The sequence below is a fragment of the Somniosus microcephalus genome, chromosome 6 (assembly GCF_052327205.1).
Source record: "Somniosus microcephalus isolate GS21.2 chromosome 6, FLI_Smic_1.0, whole genome shotgun sequence".
Classification (NCBI taxonomy): domain Eukaryota; kingdom Metazoa; phylum Chordata; class Chondrichthyes; order Squaliformes; family Somniosidae; genus Somniosus; species Somniosus microcephalus.
Genome location: NC_140992.1, coordinates 178,644,767 through 178,663,590, shown reverse-complemented (window position 1 = coordinate 178,663,590; position 18,824 = coordinate 178,644,767). Strand labels below are relative to the sequence as shown.

Below are 18,824 nucleotides of genomic sequence, written 5' to 3'. Positions count from 1 at the left end.
CCCTCTCAAAACTTTCCATAACCCTCAAACCCCATCCCCCCCTCAACCCTCAAACCCCATTCCCCCTCAACCCCCAACCCCCCACCCCCCTCAACCCCCATCCCCATTCAACCCTCCACCCCCCCTCAACCCCCAACCCCCCACCCCCCTCAACCCCAAACCCTCAAACCCATCCCCCCCCAACCCTCAAACCCCATCCCCCCCAACCCCCATTCCCCCCTCAACCCTCAACCCCCATCCCCCCTCAACCCCCATCCACTCAACCCTCAAACCTCATCCCCCTCAAACCCCATCCCCGCCTCAACCCTCAAACCCCATCCCCTCCTCAACCCTCAAACCCCATCCCCTCCTCAACCCTCAAACCCCATCCCCTCAACCCTCAAACCCCATCCCCCCCTCAACCCTCAAACCCCATCCCCCTCAACCCTCAAACCCCATCCCCCCCTCAACCCTCAAACCCCATCCCCCCCTCAACCCTCAAACCCCATCCCCCCCTCAACCCTCAAACCCCATCCCCCCTCAAACCCCATCCCCCCTCAACCCTCAAGCCCCATCCCCCCCTCAACCCTCAAGCCCCATCCCCCCCTCAACCCCCATCCACTCCTCAACCCCCATCCACTCCTCAACCCTCATCCCCCCTCAAACCCCATCCCCGCCTCAACCCTCAAACCCCATCCCCTCCTCAACCCTCAAACCCCATCCCCTCCTCAACCCTCAAACCCCATCCCCCCTCAACCCTCAAACCCCATCCCCCTCTCAACCCTCAAACCCCATCCCCCTCAACCCTCAAACCCCATCCCCCCCCCTCAACCCTCAAACCCCATCCCCCCCCTCAACCCTCAAACCCCATCCCCCCCTCAACCCTCAAACCCCATCCCCCCTCAACCCTCAAGCCCCATCCCCCCCTCAACCCTCAAGCCCCATCCCCCCCTCAAGCCCCATCCCCTCCTCAACCCTCAAACCCCATCCCCTCCTCAACCCCCATCCCCCCCTCAACCCTCAAACCCCATCCCCCCCTCAACCCTCAAACCCCATCCCCGCCTCAACCCTCAAACCTCATCCCCCTCCTCAACCCTCAAACCCCACCCCCAACCCTTGTCCCCCCTCAACCCTCAAACCTCATCCACTCCTCAACCCTCTGCGACCAATGCCCCCTGTAATCTCCCGCGTTCTTCCTCACATTTTTGCCATGCTGGCCCGGTTTGGAATCAGCAAAATCTAAACCCCAATTTTAACCGGAACAACAGAGAACAGAGCAAGATAGAAATAGAAACAGTAACACATCGACAATAGACACAGGTACGAGAGAGACCATATTCTCCTACTTCCCATGTGTAATTCCATGGGAGATCACGAACATTTCAAAAAATATGCAGATGAATTTCAGTCGTAAGACAGTTAAAGCTCTTTATATGCAAAATGTCAGGCACCAGTCAGCAGATCCCCTGCACTAAATAGTAATGTGGATCTAAGAAACAGTTCTCTGTGTAAACATGTTCATCTACACCTCCATTATAGGGTCATCTTCTAGACAGCTAGCATTAATTACCTTGTCACCCTGTTTATCACAGCTAGTGATAAAAGATTTAATACCAGTGGTTCCGCTGCAACCAAGATTAATATTCATGAATGATTCTTGGCTCATTTGATATTCTCCTTTGAACTGCAAGGTTCAAGCTGCTGTAGTGCTTGACGTAGCTGCAACATAATGCATGCATTAGACGCATGGTGACCAATGTTCCCTCTAAATATTTTTGGGCCACGCGGCCTCTTTAACAAGCTGCACGGCCCATTCAAAATTCCGCACATGTGCGGTTTTTCCATTTAAAAGCCGGCTCACAGCCTGCGTGGGACCTCCAGAGCGCTGAGCGGCTGCGCAGCTTGAAGGGAACATTGATGGTAACCATGTGTCCAAGAGGGACACTACAAAATGACACAAGCTGCATGAAGAGTGGAGAGGTGACGCCAGGTCTGCGGTGAGTCGGCTGGTCTCAGTCAGGAAACAGGGTCTTATGAATGGCCTCAGTAGTGAGTTCACGTGGGGTGGACGAGAGAAGGTATTGGCGAGGTCAAGATCAGGGTCTCTGATGCCCTCCACAGTCGAGCAGCCTGCTAAGACCCACGCATGAAGAATGGTCAACTGGACGACGTACTGCAGTCTGGTCAGCAGGCCTCGGCACATTAAACTGGCTCCAGCCGTTTCAGTTTTACAGTAGGTTTCATTATAATTTAATCTAATTTTTTTACCAATAAAATTACAGCACTTATAGAATGACACAGCACAGGAGGTCATTCAGCCCATCGTTTGTATGCCAGCTCTTTCAAAGAGCTATCCAATTGGCCCCACTCCCCTGCTCTTTCCCCATAGCCCTGTAAATTATTACTTTTCAAGTATGTATCCAATTCCCCCCGAGTGTCAAATATGCTCATTTGGCAGTACACTCGCTTCAGAGTCAGAAGGTTCAGGGCTCAATTTCCACTCGAGACTTGAGCACAAAAATCTAGGCTGACACTCCAGTGCAGTACGAAGGGAGTTCTGCACTGCTGGAGGTGCCGTCTGTCAGGTGAGACGTAAAAGATCCCATTGCATATTTGAAGAATAGCAGTGGAGTTCTCCCCGGTGTCCTTGCCATTATTTATCCCTCCATCAACATCACTAAAAAACAGATTATCTGGTCATTGTGGGAACTTGCTGTGCGGAAACTGGCTGCTATGTTTCTACATTACAACAGCGACTACACTTCAACAAGTACTTCATTGGCTGTAAAGCGCTTTGGGACATTCTGCATTAGTGAAAGCAGCTATGTAGTATTTATTTTGAAAGCTAATATTGAATCCGTTTCCACCACCATTTCAGGCAGTGCATTCCAGATCATCATAACTCACTGCATTAAAAAAATTCTTAGCTTCCCCCTGGCTTTTTTGCAATTATTTTAAATCTGTGTCCTCTGGTTACCAACTCTCCTGCCAGTGGAAACGGTGCTCCCTATCTACTCTATCAAAACCACTCATTTTGAATACCTCCACCAAATCGCCCATTAACCTTCTTTGCTTTAAAGGAGAACAATCCCAGCTTCTCGATGCTCTTCCCATAACAAGTCCCTCATCCCTAGTACCATTCTGTCTTTTTAACCGCTTTGTCAACTTGTCCTGCCACCTTCAAAGATCTGTGCATGTGAATCCCCAGGTGTCTCTGTTCCTGCAGCCCCTTTAAAATTGTACCATTTAGATAATATTGCCTCTCGTCATTTCCTTCCAAAATGCATCACTTCACACTTCTCTGCATTAAATTTCCTCAACAATGTGTCTGTCCATTTCACCAGCCTGTCACTATCCTCATTGTCTACTACATTTCCAAAATTATCTAAATAATTTATCAAAATCATTCCCTGAATATGCAAGTCCAGGTCATTAATATACTTCAAAAAGAGCAGTGGTTCCAATACCGACCCCTAGGAGACACCACTGTATACTTCCCTCCAGTCTGTTAAGCAATCACTCACCATACTCTCTACTTTCTGTCCCTTAATCAATTTTGTATCCATGCTGCCACTGTCCCTTTAATTCCATGGGCTTCAATTTTGCTAACAAGTCTATTATGTAGGAATTTATCAAACACCTTTTGAAAGTCCAAATACACAACATCAACTGCAATACCCTCATCAACCCTCTCCATTACTTCAAAGAACCCGATATGATACTGCTGACCTTTTGGAAGGTTGAGGAAAGATGCTGGAGGAAGGGCAAGAGAGAGACGGTGGCCTCAACTTTCCTCAACCCACCCCAAGAGGGTTTCCATCACGACCCTGACTGGGGATTAGTTGTGCAGTGTTGGCTCCTGGCGGGATCTCCACCACCAGGGGAGGGAGGGGCCCCGTCACTGCCGGGGTGAGGGCAAATGCCAGTGGTGGGATCATCACTGTAGCACCTGAGGAGAAGGGAGCCCGCTTAAAAGTAGAAGAACCCCAGAAGATCAGCAATCAACTAGTTGCCGAGGCCCTGGACTGGGTTGAGGCTGACATCTGGTGAGGGAGGGCAAGGTGCCCGCTGAAAGGTCTTCTCCTCTAAAAAGGGGAGCCAGCAGACTTTCTAGCGCTGCCGCAGTGATTACCATGACTCCTTTCATGAGAGCAGTGGAAGGAAGAGAGAGAGAAATGGGGAGGCAAGCCAGACCCGGTATCCTCACCGGTATTAAAATGCAGGTGGTGGGCAGGGGGCCTTCCTGGCTTGGGCGGAGGGAGGAAAATGGAAGTTGGGGCAGGAACTCGGCATAGGCCTTGTTGCTTGATTTGGGATGGTATAGCAGAGGAAAATCCATATAAATGAACAGAGGATGCCCCTAGATTAGACAGAATCAGATCTGGATCAACAGCAAATATAATGGCCCCATCTCCCCTCCGGCATCAGATCAGAATTAGGAACAAAGATGCAACCCCAGCTGCACTGATATTTCTACCGATGCTGTCATGGTTGTCCGTTTCCATTGGCTGCCCAATGAAGGAGCAACACTTAGATTGATACTTCCTAATCTGCTTGGACCAAAGAACAAGCCCTGTGCTTACACAGTGATAATGCTGACTGTCTCAACCCCCGGTCTCATGGTGACCCTGAGTCAGGGCAGAAGACCGGCTGAAGAGTCGAGGAGAGTGGGACTGGTACTGGGCCGGGGGCAATTTAGTGCATCTGAGACACTTAGTTAATTCAAGACAGCATGGAATTACTTCAATATATCAAAATAAGATTCAACATAGTTTCAGGCTAGGGACTGAGCCAAAACTGCAACATCAAGATATTCAACATGTCCTGCTTCACTCGATGGAGGCTCTGCTGTGTTTGGTGTGTGACATGATTAAGAGGGGCAGGAAGCATTGACCTCCTAGTCAGGATTCTAATGTTCCAGCCTTCCAGCTACTTGGCCTCATTAAATGCATTTTAATTCCAAATCCATGGAGACTAAACAAGTGCCAACAGGGGAAATGTCAAATACAATTTTTCTTTTTGTTCTACAGCTGAGCTTCAATAGCGAAGAAATGGTGGGTTAAATTGATAGAATGCTTCAAAGGCTGTGGATGCTGAATCAATTTAATTTACTAGATTGAGATCGATCGATTTTTGTTGGGCAAGGGTATCAATATATATGGAGCTAAGGTGGGTAGATGGAATTGAGGTATAGATCAGACATGATCTAAATTAATACTGAAACAGGCTCAAGAGCTAAGCAGCCGACTCCAGTTCCTATACTATCAGCATAATCAGTTTATCCTTTTTATGCAAGAGACTTCTGTTTCTAACAATGCCTCATAATCACAGTTCACTTCACACAATTGGAGTTCTCACTCGCATCAGCCTTTCTCATCTCCATAAAGCACTATGTGGGCAGGTTCCCCTTTAAAAAAGAGATAGACCTTTTTATTTTGGCTGTCCAACTTAATGACTGAGGCGGGGGTGGGGGGGGAAAGAGAACAGAAAGAGGGGGGGAGAAGAGGGGGGGGAAGAGGGGAAAAGGGGGGGGAAAGAGGGGGGGGAAAGAGGGGGGGGGGGAAGAGGGGGGGGAAAGAGGGGGGGGAAAGAGGGGGGGGAAAGAGGGGGGGGAAAGAGGGGGGGGAAAGAGGGGGGGGAAAGAGGGGGGGGAAAGAGGGGGGGGAAAGAGGGGGGGAAAGAGGGGGGGGAAGAGGGGGGGGAAAGAGGGGGGGGAAGAGGGGGGGAAAGAGGGGGGGGAAAGAGGGGGGGGAAAGAGGGGGGGGGAAAGAGGGGGGGGGAAAGAGGGGGGGGGAAAGAGGGGGGGGAAAGAGGGGGGGAAAGAGGGGGGGGAAAGAGGGGGGGGAAAGAGGGGGGGGAAAGAGGGGGGGGAAAGGGGGGGGGAAAGAGGGGGGGGGAAAGAGGGGGGGGGGGGAAGAGGGGGGGGAAAGAGGGGGGGGAAGAGGGGGGGGGAAGAGGGGGGGGGAGGAGGGGGGGGGGAAAGAGGGGGGGGAAAGAGGGGGGGGAAAGAGGGGGGGGAAAGAGGGGGGGGGAAAGAGGGGGGGGAAAGAGGGGGGGGGAAAGAGGGGGGGGAAAGAGGGGGGGGGAAAGAGGGGGGGGAAAGAGGGGGGGAAAGAGGGGGGGGAAAGAGGGGGGGGGAAAGAGGGGGGGGGGAAAGAGGGGGGGGGGAAAGAGGGGGGGGGGAAAGAGGGGGGGAAAGAGGGGGGGGGAAGAGGGGGGGGGAAGAGGGGGGGGGAAGAGGGGGGGGGAAGAGGGGGGGGGAAGAGGGGGGGGGGAAGAGGGGGGGGGGAAGAGGGGGGGGGAAGAGGGGGGGGGAAGAGGGGGGGGGGAAGAGGGGGGGGGGAAGAGGGGGGGGGGAAGAGGGGGGGGGGAAGAGGGGGGGGGAAGAGGGGGGGGGAAGAGGGGGGGGGAAGAGGGGGGGGGAAGAGGGGGGGGGAAGAGGGGGGGAAGAGGGGGGGAAGAGGGGGGGAAGAGGGGGGGAAGGGGGGGGAAGGGGGGGGAAGGGGGGGGGAAGGGGGGGGGGAAGGGGGGAAGAGGGGAGGGGGGAAGAGGGGAGGGGGGGAAGAGGGGAGGGGGGGAAGAGGGGAGGGGGGGGAAGAGGGGAGGGGGGGGAAGAGGGGAGGGGGGAAAGAGGGGGGGGAAAAGAGGGGGGGAAAAGAGGGGGGGGAAAGAGGGGGGGAAAGAGGGGGGGGAAAGAGGGGGGGGAAAGAGGGGGGGGGGGAAGAGGGGAGGGGGGGAAGAGGGGAGGGGGGGAAGAGGGGAGGGGGGGAAGAGGGGAGGGGGGGAAGAGGGGAGGGGGGGAAGAGGGGAGGGGGGGAAGAGGGGAGGGGGGGAAGAGGGGAGGGGGGGGAAGAGGGGAGGGGGGGGAAGAGGGGAGGGGGGGAAGAGGGGAGGGGGGAAGAGGGGGGGGAAAGAGGGGGGGGAAAGAGGGGGGGGGAAAGAGGGGGGGGAAGAGGGGGGGGGGAAAGAGGGGGGGGGGGAAAGAGGGGGGGGGGGGAAAAGAGGGGGGGGGGGAAAGAGGGGGGGGGGGAAAGAGGGGGGGGGAAAGAGGGGGGGGAAGAGGGGGGGGGAAAGAGGGGGGGGGAAGAGGGGGGGGGAAGAGGGGGGGGGAAAGAGGGGGGGAAAGAGGGGGGGAAAGAGGGGGGGAAAGAGGGGGGGGGAAAGAGGGGGGGGGAAAGAGGGGGGGGGAAAGAGGGGGGGGGAAAGAGGGGGGGGGAAAGAGGGGGGGGGGAAGAGGGGGGGGGAAAGAGGGGGGGGGAAAGAGGGGGGGGGAAAGAGGGGGGGGGAAAGAGGGGGGGGGGAAGAGGGGGGGGGGAAGAGGGGGGGGGGAAGAGGGGGGGAAGAGGGGGGGGGGAAGAGGGGGGGGGGAAGAGGGGGGGGAAGAGGGGGGGGGAAGAGGGGGGGGGGAAGAGGGGGGGGGGAAGAGGGGGGGGGAAGAGGGGGGGGGGAAGAGGGGGGGGGAAGAGGGGGGGGAAAGAGGGGGGGGAAAGAGGGGGGGGAAAGAGGGGGGGAAAGAGGGGGGGGAAAGAGGGGGGGGAAAGAGGGGGGGGAAAGAGGGGGGGGAAAGAGGGGGGGGAAAGAGGGGGGGGAAAGGGGGGGGGAAAGAGGGGGGGGGGAAAGAGGGGGGGGGGAAGAGGGGGGGGGGAAGAGGGGGGGGGGAAGAGGGGGGGGGGAAGAGGGGGGGGGGAAAGAGGGGGGGGGGAAAGAGGGGGGGGGGAAAGAGGGGGGGGGAAAGAGGGGGGGGGGAAAGAGGGGGGGGGGAAAGAGGGGGGGGGAAAGAGGGGGGGGGAAAGAGGGGGGGGGAAAGAGGGGGGGGGAAAGAGGGGGGGGGAAAGAGGGGGGGGGGAAAGAGGGGGGGGGAAAGAGGGGGGGGGAAAGAGGGGGGGGGAAAGAGGGGGGGGGGAAGAGGGGGGGGGAAAGAGGGGGGGGGGAAAGAGGGGGGGGGAAAGAGGGGGGGGGGAAAGAGGGGGGGGAAAGAGGGGGGGGGGAAAGAGGGGGGGGGGGAAGAGGGGGGGGGGGAAAGAGGGGGGGGAAAGAGGGGGGGAAAGAGGGGGGGGAAGAGGGGGGGGGAAAGAGGGGGGGGGAAAGAGGGGGGGGGGAAGAGGGGGGGGGAAAGAGGGGGGGGGAAAGAGGGGGGGGGAAGAGGGGAGGGGAAGAGGGGAGGGGAAGAGGGGAGGGGGGGGGAAGAGGGGAGGGGGGGGAAGAGGGGAGGGGGGGAAGAGGGGAGGGGGGGAAGAGGGGAGGGGGGGGAAGAGGGGAGGGGGGGGAAGAGGGGAGGGGGGGGAAGAGGGGAGGGGGGGAAGAGGGGAGGGGGGGAAGAGGGGAGGGGGGGAAGAGGGGAGGGGGGGAAGAGGGGAGGGGGGGAAGAGGGGAGGGGGGGAAGAGGGGAGGGGGGGAAGAGGGGAGGGGGGGGAAGAGGGGAGGGGGGGAAGAGGGGAGGGGGGGGAAGAGGGGAGGGGGGGGAAGAGGGGAGGGGGGGAAGAGGGGAGGGGGGGAAGAGGGGAGGGGGGGAAGAGGGGAGGGGGGGAAGAGGGGAGGGGGGAAGAGGGGAGGGGGGGAAGAGGGGAGGGGGAAGAGGGGAGGGGGGGGAAGAGGGGAGGGGGGGGAAGAGGGGAGGGGGGGAAGAGGGGAGGGGGGGAAGAGGGGAGGGGGGGGAAGAGGGGAGGGGGGGGAAGAGGGGAGGGGGGGGAAGAGGGGAGGGGGGGAAGAGGGGAGGGGGGGAAGAGGGGAGGGGGGGAAGAGGGGAGGGGGGGGGAAGAGGGGAGGGGGGGGAAGAGGGGAGGGGGGGGGAAGAGGGGAGGGGGAAGAGGGGAGGGGGGGAAGAGGGGAGGGGGGGAAGAGGGGAGGGGGGGAAGAGGGGAGGGGGGGAAGAGGGGAAGAGGGGAGGGGGGAAGAGGGGAGGGGGGAAGAGGGGAGGGGGGAAGAGGGGAGGGGGGGGGAAGAGGGGAGGGGGGGGGAAGAGGGGAGGGGGGGGAAGAGGGGAGGGGGGGAAGAGGGGAGGGGGGGAAGAGGGGAGGGGGGGAAGAGGGGAGGGGGGGGGAAGAGATATATTAAGAACACACTCAGCTCCATTGAGGAATCCATTGATTCCAATTGTTTCTGGGACAACTGGAATACACTACACAAAAAACAACACGACGAATTGGCCATTCAAAATGGGGACACATGGGAAAACCACTTTGAAAAATTATACCAGAAAAACACACTAAGGCCAGAGCAACACCAAATATGCAAAAAACTGGAAAAGCTCGAAATGGCCATAAAAGACAACCAAAACCCGCTAGACTCCATAATAACAGGAAAAGAACTTTTTGAAAAACTCAAGGACCTGCGACCAGGAAAAGCTTGCGGGACAGACGGCATACTAAACGAGATGATTAAACACACAGACGACAAAATGAAACTGGCTATCCTAAAACTCTTCAACTTGGTTCTGAGTGTCGGTTACTTCCCTGATATCTGGAACAAAGGACTCATAACGCCCATATACAAAAGTGGGGACAAAGTCGACCCAAATAACTATCGAGGCATCTGTGTAAACAGTAACCTGGGGAAGGTATTCTGTAGCATCATAAACAAAAGACTTATAAACTTCCTTGAGGAGCACAATGTCTTGAGTAAAGGCCAAATTGGATTCCTGCCAAACTATAGAACATCAGATCATATCTTCACCCTACAGACCCTAATTGACAAACACGTTCACCATAACAAAAGCAAAATCTACGCATGCTTTATAGATTTCCAGAAGGCTTTCGACTCCATCTGGCATGACGGTTTATTCCTGAAACTTATCGAAAGCGGGGTAGGGGGAAAAACATGTGGGGCCAGAAATTCGTGACCAAATGCGTGAGTACGGTCTGGGTACTCACGCATCTGGCCATTGGAAATGCCGGCATTCAGCATGCACAGCGCATGCGGGGAACGCCGGCATTTCCAGTCCTCGGAACGAAGGGGTTCATAGGCACAGCGCGTGCGACTGCACAGGCAGCGCTTGCGCAGTGAACTTCGTCGATTTCATTCATGGATTCAGTGAGGGTAAGTCCTTACATGTTACACTTGAAAAAAGCATGTGTAAAGTTGTTCCAAGGCTGCGGAGGAAGAAATATTTTATCGTGGAGCTTCTGAAAGGCAATATTTTTGTTTGGGAAAGGGAGGGAAGTTATTTTAAGAAATTTTAAGTAAGTTTTAAAGTTTAAATTTTTTTTTTTTTTTTTTTTAAACGGGTTTTCAGAACGGTAGGTAGAAGGGGCAATTGTGGCTGTGTGAATGGAATGTGAAAATGAGTGTTCTAAAATGAGTAATGTAACATTTCCAGCACTTTTAAGAAACTTTTCATCAGTAATAAGTAATTATGTATATATGTCCGCATATATTCCTTTACGTATATGTATGTATGTTTTATATTCCTTTACTTGTGTATGAATGTATGTTTTTAATTATGATTTTCCAATAAGTTACTTTCTCTGAAAGTCATAATTAAATAATACATTCATACACATAAGTAAAGGAATATATACATAACACGCAAAGGAATATATACAGACATACATACTTTCAGAAGCTCCACGATAAGAAATATCTTCCTCCGCAGCCTCTGGAGCAACTGTACCCATGCTTTTTTCATGTGTAAGTTGTAAGGACTTGACCTCACTGAAAGCATGAATGAAAGCGGCGAATTTTACTGCGCACGCGTTCTGCCTCTGAACCCCTTCGTTCAGAGGACAGGAAATGCCGGTTTTCCCCGCATGCGCTGTGCATGCTGAAAACCGGCATTTCCTCCGGCCAGACGCATAAGTACCCCGACCGTACTCGCGCATTTGGAAGGGAATTACTGGGCCAACATTTTACAGGTCAATAAAATGAAAAATTTAACAATTGCACGATTTGCCCCCTCGCATCTGCGACTGAGGGTCCAAGGAGGTGCATTGCGCAAGAGGTCATCGTCGTACGTATCCTCACACTGTTCCCTTTCGGGAACTGTATGAAGTGGTGGAAGGATTTATGGCCGTGATTAACGCTCATTCCGTGACCGTAACCATCTTTGAACCAGCCATTAGGGTGGTTAGTCCTATGGCGTGAGGGTTTTACGGGCTCCCACAACCCATCTGAGGGGGGGGGGGGGCCACCCACACCCACGGACGCAAGTATCCCGCTGGATGTCCACCCAGAATTTATAGTTGGAGCTCCGACTCCACTTGCCGGGACTGTCTGGAGTGGGGTTCGAAACCCTACTCCTTCTGGCCCAGCGGCGGGGATGCTTACTGCTACGCAAAAGGCCCACTCCGCATAAAAGGTGACACCCATACGTTTCCTGCGCCTTTTCCCTCCCCGTGACTGGAGCCCTATGCTGCCACTTGAAAGACCAAGCTATCATCTGCCCTTTTTGCGGCGCCTTTGACTTCTCATTACCAATGATGAGCAGGCGCTGCGCCTCCACCTCCACCTCCTTGAGGAGATTGCTGAGGTCATCATCAGTTCAATTATGAGTTCTTTTAATGCCGTGAATTGTGCTCATTCCAGCCATTTCACGTTGCTAATCGGATTGGGCCTTTGGCATAGCGGTACGATCCCCGCCGCTAAGCCAGATCAGGGTAGGGTTTCGAACCCCGCTCCAGACAGTCCTGGCAAGTGGAGTCGGAGCTCCGGCTCTAAATTCTGGGTTGACATCCAGTGGGATATTTGCGTCCGTGGGTGTGGGTGGCCCCCCCTCCTTGTATAGCTTGTGGGAGCCTGTAAAACCCTCCCGCCATAGGACTAACCGCCCTAATGGCTGGTTCAAAGATGGTTACGGAATGAGCGTTAATCATGGCCATAAATCCTTCCACCACTTCATACAGTTCCCCAAAGGGAACAGTGTGAAGACACGTATGACGACGACATTGCTAAATAAATAAATGGAATAAAAAAAATTCTTTTAGGGCTTTTAAAAGTCTTTAAATTGCTTTAATTCTGTTTAAAACTACTTCAGATTCTTCAAAATAATGTAAACGTTTTTTAAAGTTTATAAAAGTTACCAAAAGCTTCAAAAAACTTCCAAAAACCTATTTAAACTGCTGCTTTGCATGTAAAAATGCTTAGCAGCTTGGCAGAAACATTGGGGGCGTGTCCTGTTAAACTGAGACCTCAAGGGGTGTGTCTCAGTTGCACAGCGCGCTACAGGCTTCGCGCTGGCTGCACTCCTGGGCGGCGTGACGTCAGACGCTGCCCAGGAGTCAACATTTTAAAACAGCAATTCCAGGCGTCCCTGAAGCTCAACGGCCGGCGCGTCGGGTAAGTGCAGATCGGGGGCTTACACGCGCGGCAAGCCCCCGACTCGAATTTCTGGGCCATGATGTAATTAAATCAATGTATACCAACAACAAATGTGCAGTTAAAATTGGAGACAAACAAACAAAATACTTCCCACAGGGGCAGGGGGTGACGCAGGGCTCGCCAATCTCACCGACACTCTTTAATATTTACATAAATGAATTGGCAAAACTACTTGAACAATCTACAGCACCCGGCCTCACCCTATATGAATCCAAGGTTAAATTCCTCCTCTATGCAGGCGACCTGGTTCTGCTGTCACCAACTAAGGAGGGTCTACAGCAGAACCTGGATCTGCTGGAGTCATACTGCCAGACTTGGGCCCTGACAATAAATCCCAAAAAAACCAAAGTCGTTGTGTTCCAGCAAAGATCCAGACATCAGGGACCCAAAATAAATTTCACAATAGGAACAACCAAAATTGAACAAACCACTAACTACACATACTTGGGCTTAAAAATCAGTTCTACGGGGAACTTCAAACTGGCTGTGAATGAACTGAAAGAGAAAGCAAGAAGGGCTTTCTATGCCATTAAAAAATCAATCCAAATAGAAATCCCAATTAGCATTTGGCTCAAAATTTTCAAATCAGTAATTGAACCAATTGCACTCTATAGCAGTGAGGTGTGGGGACCGCTAACACAACAAGAATTTGCAAAATGGGACAAACACCCAATTGAGATCCTACATGCAGAATTCTGTAAAAGTATCCTCCGGACTCAAAGGAAAACAGTAAACAATACATGCAGGGCAGAACTAGGCCAATATCCATTAATAATCACTATCCAAAAAAGAGCCACCAAATTTTGGAAACACCTAGAAATGAGCAACCCCCAATGCTATCACTACGACGCCCTGAAATGCCAAGAGATGACCATAAAGAAGAATACCCTCAGTCAACTAGTCCTGGGACTCAGTGAAGTAACTACTAACACTACTAACAATAACCAGCCCCAGGACAGTGACAGCGTAACACAAAGAATTCGACCCAACACAATCGTCGCTAAGCAAAAGGAAAAATATCTGACATATTGGGCAGAAACAACAAAAACCCAAAGCAAACTCAATTGCTACTTGGCCCTAAACAGACAATACAACATAGCTGATTACCTGACCATGGTAAAGGACAGCAAACTGAGAAAAATCTTGACAATGTACAGACTTAGTGAACATAGCCTGGCGATCGAAAAAGGTAGACACAGGCAGACCCGGCTACCAAGAGAGGACAGGATATGCTCTCACTGCAGTCAGGGAATGGTGGAGACAGAGATGCACTTCCTCACAGCTTGTAGAAAATATCAGGGCATAAGGGAGAATTTCTACCCAAAATTCACAAAAATATGCCCGGAATTCAGAAATTTGAATGACGACCAAAAACTCCCATACCTACTAGGGGAAGAGAGAAGTTGCATAACACTGGCGGCACACTATGTTACAGCTTGCCATAAACAGAGGGACAACCACTAAAGATAAGATAAGAGTATATATAAATTATATGAAAGTATATTTATACACTCAGGGATATATCTGTTTATACACTGTATGGATAGATCTGTATTTTTGTGAACAAACATGAATGTTTTCCGATGCTTTGGCAACATAAGATGTAACTTGTCATGCAAATAAAGCGAATTGAATTGATAGAGGGGGGGGAAAGAGGGGGGGGGCACGACGGCTTATTCCTGAAACTTATCAAAAGCGGGGTAGGGGGAAAAACATATGATGTAATTAAATCAATGTATACAAACAACAAATGTGCAGTTAAAATTGGAGGCAAACAAACAAAATACTTCCCACAGGGGCGGGGGGTGATGCAGGGCTCGCCCATCTCACCGACACTCTTTAATATTTACATAAATGAATTGGCAAAACTACTTGAACAATCTACAGCACCCGGCCTCACCCTATATGAATCCAAGGTTAAATTCCTCCTCTATGCAGACGACCTGGTTCTGCTGTCACCAAATAAGGAGGGTCTACAGCAGAACCTGGAGGGGGGGGGGGGGAAGAAGAGGACGGGGGGGGAAGGAAGGGGGGGGGGGGAAGCGGGGGGGGGGGGGGAGGAAGGGGGGGGGAGGAAAGGGGGGGGACAGCGGGGGGGGGGACGGGGGACAGCGGGAGGGGGGACAGCGGGGGAGGGGGGAAGCGGGGGGGGGGAAGCGGGGGGGGGAAGCGGGGGGGGGGAAGCGGGGGGGGGGAAGCGGGGGGGGGAAGCGGGGGGGGGGGGAAGCGGGGGGAGAAAGCGGGGGGGGGAAGCGGGGGGGGGAAGCGGGGGGGGGGAAAGGGGGGGGAAAGCGGGGGGGGGGGGGAAGCGGGGGGGGGGGAAGCGGGGGGGGGGAAAGCGGGGGGGGGGAAAGCGGGGGGGGGAAAGCGGGGGGGGGGGGAAAGCGGGGGGGGGGGAAAGCGGGGGGGGGGAAAGCGGGGGGGGGGGAAAGCGGGGGGGGGGGAAAGCGGGGGGGGGGGGAAGCGGGGGGGGGGGAGAAGCAGGGGGGGGAGAAGCGGGGGGGGGAGAAGCGGGGGGGGGGGGGGAAGCGGGGGGGGGGGGAAGGGGGGGAAAGAGCGAGGGGGGAAGCGGGGGGGGGAAAGCGGGGGGGGGGGGAAAGCCGGGGGGGGGGGGGAAAGCCGGGGGGGGGGGGGGAAGCGGGGGGGGGGGGGGAAGCGGGGGGGGGGGGGAAGCGGGGGGGGGGAAGGGGGGGAAAGAGCGGGGGGGGAGGAAGCGGGGGGGGAGGAAGCGGGGGGGGAGGAAGCGGGGGGGGAAAGAGGAAGAGAAGAGACAGGGGATGGGGGTGAAAATGGGGGGGGGGCGGGGGGAGAAGCAAGGGATCAAAAATCATAAGGTCATAAGTGGGGATGTTCGCTGATGATTGCACACTGTTCAGCACCATTCGAGACTCGTCAGATACTGACGCAGTCCGTGTCCATATGCCGCAAGACCTGGACAACATTCAGACTTGGGCTGACAAGTGGCAAGTAACATTCGCACCACACAAGTGCCAGGCAACGACCATCAAATCAAATCAACTTTTATTGTCATTGTTAGTGCACAAGTGCAGTACAACGAAATGTAGGCTTGCGGCTCCCGAGAGTGTACAATTTGGATTAGGACACTTAAACATTTCAACATACATTTGTACATGTATATTAGCATAAATATGACCATAATAAAGTGCATCGGCAGATGTGCAGGCTTTAGTTTTTATTTTTGGAGTTCAGTAGGATGACAGCCCTGGGAAAGAAGCTGTTCCTAAATCTGGTCGTACGGGTGCGAATGCATCTGTAGCGTCTTCCAGATGGTAGGAGGGCGAACAGACTGTGGCTGGGGTGGGTAGGGTCTTTGATGATGGACCGTGCCCTCCGTAGGCAGCGTTTCTGATATATATGTTCTATGGTCGGTAGCCGGGTGCCGGTAATGCGTTGGGCAGTTTTGACTACCCGCTGCAGGGCTTTCCGGTCATGGGAGCTACAGCTGCCGTACCATACCGTGATACAGTTTGTCAGGATGCTCTCTATAGTGCAGCGGTAGAAGTTAGAGAGGATCGGGGGTGACAGATTACATCCCTTCAGCCTCCTCAAGAAATATAGGCGCTGCTGGGCCTTCTTCACCAGAGAGGAGGTGTTGAGGGACCAGGAGAGGTCTTCCATGATGTGGACTCCGAGGAACTTAAAGCTGGCCACCCTTTCCACCTCCGCCCCATTGATGTGGATAGAGCGAGACTCTAACCATCTCCCCTTGACATTCAATGGCATTACCATCGCTGAATCCCCCACTATCAACATCCTGGGGGTTACCATTGATCAGAAACTGAACTGGACCAGCCATATAAATACTGTGGCTGTAAGAGCAGGCCAGAGGCTGGGAATTCTGTGGCGAGTGTCTCACCTCCTGACTCCCCAAAGCCTTTCCACCATCTACAAGGCACAAGTCAGGAGTGTGATGGAATACTCTCCAGTTGCCTGGATGAGTGCAGCTCCAACAACACTCAAGAAGCTCGACACCATTCAGGATAAAGCAGCCCGCTTGATTGGCACTCCATCCACCACCTTCAACATTCACTCCCTCCACCACCGGCGCACTGTGGCTGCAGTGTGTACCATCTACAAGATGCACTGCAGCAACTCGCCAAAGCTCCTTCAACAGCACCTTCCAAACCCGCGACCTCTACCACTTAGAAGGACAAGGGCAGCAGACGCATGGGAACATCACCACCTACAAGTTCCCCTCCAAGCCACACACCATCCTGACTTGGACCTGTATCGCTGATCCTTCACTGTCGCTGGGCCAAAATCCTGGAACTCCCTTCCTAACAGCATTGTGGGTGTACCTACACCATATGGACTGCAGCGGTTCAAGAAGGCGGCTCACCACCATCTTCTCAAGGGCAATTAGGGATGCGCCTAGCCAGTGATGCCCACATCCCATCAATGAATAAAAAATAAATAAATATTGTTCTGATTACTTTCTAGTTAGATTGTCCATGACAACCCAAAATATTCCCTAATTCAAAAGTTTTCTTTTACTAGAAGCAGGAGTAACATTAAAAAAAAAGATAATTAAATATATAAATGTATATTTGCGGCTGTAGTACCGACATGATTCGACCAAATTCATTCGTGGGATACCAATGTTCTGACAGGGAGGAGGGGACAGACAGTATAGCTTCTTCACATGCAGTTGTTTTCCGAGCATGCTGCAGTCTTGTTTTGGAGAGAAATGGTGCTTTAAAATAACAACATAGCTGGTGCACACAACAATGTTTGCGGATTCACAGCAGATGTTGGATGGGAATCACCGATCCCACCACTGCCTCGGAGAGGAACACCGGGAAATGTCAAACCACTTCAAGGAGACACCAAACCACATGCCAGCAATTCAAAGTAGGGCTGCTGGGAACTAAGCAAACATCTGTGGGAATAGTCAGAGCTGGTCTGTACACTCCTGACCACAGAGCAGAACAAAGCAAACATGAGTCACACAAATACTTGGGAACACAAACCTCAGGGGCTGATGCAGGTTCGCTGCATGGTGAATTAGGGTACGATACTCCACTTGCTGCGGATAGTTTTTAAACCGCAGAGAGGGGCTGAGCTCAACACAGACACTCAAAACATCACTTTAAAACTGCATGAGGGATAGAGTTGCCAACGAATGTTGCCTGTAATTTTTTTTGGATGCACGGCCCCTTTAATGGGCTGTGCAACCCATTCAAAATTCCATGCAGGTGCGTTTTTTTCCCCAATTTAAAAGCCGGCTCACCAGCTGCGTGGGACCCCTAGAACGGTGCGCAGCCTAAAGGGAACACTGTTACCAACTCTCCAGGATTGTCCTGCAGTCTCCAGGAATAACAGATCAATCTCTTGGACGCTGCTGCAAGCAACTCCTAGAGAAAAATCATAAGGGCATTAAAAAATTGTGCGCTAACACTTTTTTTGAACACATTTGTTTATTGGTTTAATTGGAGAGGGGAAAAAAGGCTGTTTGACTGGGAGGGGTAGTCAGAGGCGGGAGGTCATGTGATGAAACCTCCAGGAATACGCCCAACCAGAGTTGGCAACCCCTAGTTAGAGGCGTGCCAGTGTGAGGCTTTGTGCTAAACTCCTGTGCGCACTGGCTTCATGCGGGCATTAACCCATTCATTTTAAATAGGTCAACACTGACATAACAGAGGCGAGCACAGGAATGTGCCACGAGTAGGGGTTGTCCGGGAGTCTTCAGGAATTAAGGATTAATTTTCTGGACACTGCTCAGAGCAGCCCAGGAGAAAAATCCCATCTTCTTTGAACACTTTGATTTATTAGCTATAAAAATGTTCGGGGTGGGGGGAAAAAAACTATGTTTGACTGACAGTGAAGAATCATCCAATCAGGTAATGCAGAGTCTGCGAGGCTGGTCATGTCAGGCAACCAATGGCAGGAGTGTGGGGGCGGGGTTGTTGAATGCAGGAGTGTCATGTGACGATACCTCCAGGAATAAGTCCAACCAGAGTTGGCAACCCAAGGCACGAGTGGGTTAAGCATTCGGAGGACAACTTGGCCAGGCGGAGGTGCCCCGACGTTTTCAGACAAACATGTATGTTCCGCCACAAATTTGCTTCCTTCCCTTTTCTCAGGAATTGCGAAAGGCCTGCAGTTTATGCCATAAGATCCCAGGCCAAGGACCGAGGCGGTGGTGTGGGGAATTCTGGAACAGCTCAGTGGGCAGCACAAACGCTCAGCACTGTCAAACACTCAAACGTTTCGTGATGATTTGTCCCTTCCACACTCGCACAAAGCCAAAACTTGACTCATCGCCTCAAATCACACCCACCATTAGCGATAGACGCACAACCAGCAGTATGTTAGACAGCTATACATACAACCCAAGGTTGGAAGCAAAATATGCAATTTAATTGCACTGCATGGTGCACTTCGCAGTTTAATTGGACATGGCAAGAGAATTTTACACATCCACCATCGAGCTTTGCTAAAACTCTACTGATAACCCGACAGGCTATTAAATTCCAGGTAAATTAGGGGCTATTTTACACAGGAATCTAAAC

The 18,824-nt window shown here is 53.3% G+C and overlaps 1 protein-coding gene across 1 annotated transcript in view; it reads right to left on the bottom strand.

Annotated features, from left to right (window-relative positions):
• Window positions 1-18,824, bottom strand: part of vac14 (vac14 homolog (S. cerevisiae)) — a 398,888-nt gene that overhangs the window by 190,851 nt on the left and 189,213 nt on the right. The window lies entirely within an intron of this gene.